The sequence below is a fragment of the Amphimedon queenslandica genome, unplaced genomic scaffold (assembly GCF_000090795.2).
Source record: "Amphimedon queenslandica unplaced genomic scaffold, v1.1 AMPQUscaffold_12993, whole genome shotgun sequence".
In the NCBI taxonomy this organism is placed as follows: Eukaryota; Metazoa; Porifera; class Demospongiae; order Haplosclerida; family Niphatidae; genus Amphimedon; species Amphimedon queenslandica.
In genome coordinates, this window is record NW_003546771.1 from 28,990 (window position 1) to 31,386 (window position 2,397).

Sequence of the window (2,397 nt, forward strand, 5' to 3'; positions counted from 1 at the left end):
CAATTCCGGTGATAAATATGTATCAAGCGTCACAATCTGTTCATCTTTCAATATTTTAGTCGTAGTGATAAAAATATTAGCTTCCAAAAAGCAGGTCATGAAAAGCCTTCTCCATGTTGCTTTATAAGCGCCACGTGCTAAACTGACGCACCCATCAATCACTCCACCTTTCTCTGCCCCTTTTTCTAACATAAGTGTGATTCATGAATGAGTAAAGGAGAACACGAATGTAAATCTCAACGGGAATGTTACTTTTGGCTTCCGTAAATATCAAAAGACACACTCAAGCACCCTACATCTGCAGTATGTAGAAAAACAAAAATATGATTTGGTAATACATTACTCCTCTTCATTGGCAGAGAAAAGTTAAGCACAAGGAGCTTCACATAAAACATGTTCAAGCACTCTAGGTATTTATAAAAAGGTTTTTCCTACCAAGTGAACAAGAGCTTACAGAAAAGAATGATATGGTATTTTGCATTTCATCCTAAGATTATGTTTCTTACTTAACGTTTACATAAGCTTTGTTGTCCTCCATGTATCAGCTTTTCATGTAAATTGCAGCAATGAATGACTAATCACTCTACAAAAATTAAATGTGTCATAAAATTTCTTTTAGGCAGCAGATTGTCAAGGTTAGTAAAAAGGAAGTAATATTAAAATATTACGTAGTCTGTCAAATGTAAGGCTGTTAGTACACAAATTAACTGAACAGATGAGGTCAAGAAAGAATGTGTAATGCAGACACAGGTAGAAAGCTTAAATTCCAGAAGTGAATCAGAGGAGTGGTGGAAGACATGTTAACATGTCACATGCAAATTTATTTTAATTTTGTTTTTGAAAATGACAGGTCAAAAGAGCCTGCCCAAGTGTTACTGACTGTATTATTAATAGGTAGAGAATCGAATAAAATTAAAAAAGATAAAACAGTTACACATTAGCTGCTGTAACCATTAACAGTCACAAGCACAATCTCTGCTCAAGACATTTTTACTTTTACCTAAATTTTATGCCTAAGAGAAAAAAAGTAAGTTTGCTATGTGATGGCAGAAAAATGACAAAAAATTTTAAAAATTACGAAGAGTGTAACTGTTTAGAATGAAAATAATTAAAATCAATTGAGTTGTGAAAGCATTTACTGATTAAATAAACCAAAAGGCCATAAAGCCACCACCAATAGTAATGCATTATAATGGGCTTACATCAATGGTAAGTATGTAAAAAACACTTAATTGTAATGAGCAACAGCATAAGTTTGAAGTAAATATTGTAACCAGTAACAATGCAAAACAAACATTTAAAAGTAGAGACTAGTCCTCTGCAGAAGAAGAATGGACTGAATGAAGTTGGAGAGACTTACATAAATGATAAAGCTGCCAGTACATTCATAAGTTACACAGCTGATATGATGATTGAAGATTAAAAGAGGAAATAAATAATCTACATTTTTAAGCCTCATATCAGATTCATCAAGAGATCATTCAATTGTTGAGGAAGAAATTGTCTACATTAGGTATTTGGTACGAGTAGTACCAGTTGTGAATTTCATGGGTCTTCCATGATTTGAAAGTGGCAAGGCTCCAGATACACTTTGCAGTATTTTGGTAAGTGCAATGAGAGTCGGCCTTGCAAGTAACATTATTTCAAAACGCCTTGTTGGATTTGGTGCTTATGGACAGAGTGTGATGATGGGCTGTCACAATGGTATTGCAATACTATTAGTAAGGCTTGGCTCCACAGGTTAATTAAGCGCATTGTGTTGCTCATGAACATGATATACCTCTTTGTCATGCAATTAAAGCAATATCTTTCACGATAGCTTTTAAACAACACTTAAATCTGTTGATAGCTTTCATCACAAGTCACTAAAATCGCTACATGCTCTTGCATTTAGCTGATAATCTTGAGAAAAAATCACGTGCACCTGGAGGAATTTTTCCTGTACCATGGGTTGCTAGTAAACGACAAGCTGTGACTGCAACAGAAACAAATTGGCTAACTCTAGTCCTGCATCTTGAAGACACTGGAAATGGCAGAAATGAAAATTCTGCTAAAGCAAGAGATAATAAGATTTGTAACCACATATTCTTTTGTTGCCTCTCCTTATTTTATTTTGGATTTCCTAAAAGTGATAACATAGTTGTCTAAATCCTTTCAGGCTGCCATTAGTTCTGTAGTCTCTGTTATAGAATCAGCAGACTTAGCTTTATTAGCATTATTGAAACGTCCTGGCACTCATCAGTAGAACTGCTAACTTTCAATGTATTTAATGGACATGAGATAAGTGATATAACTATGAAAAATTAAATCAAAAACCAACAAAAGCAATTCATAGAGTTGGCAAGACAATAAATATCAGAAAGTTTTGATGTATTCAAATAAAGTGACGTGAATGAA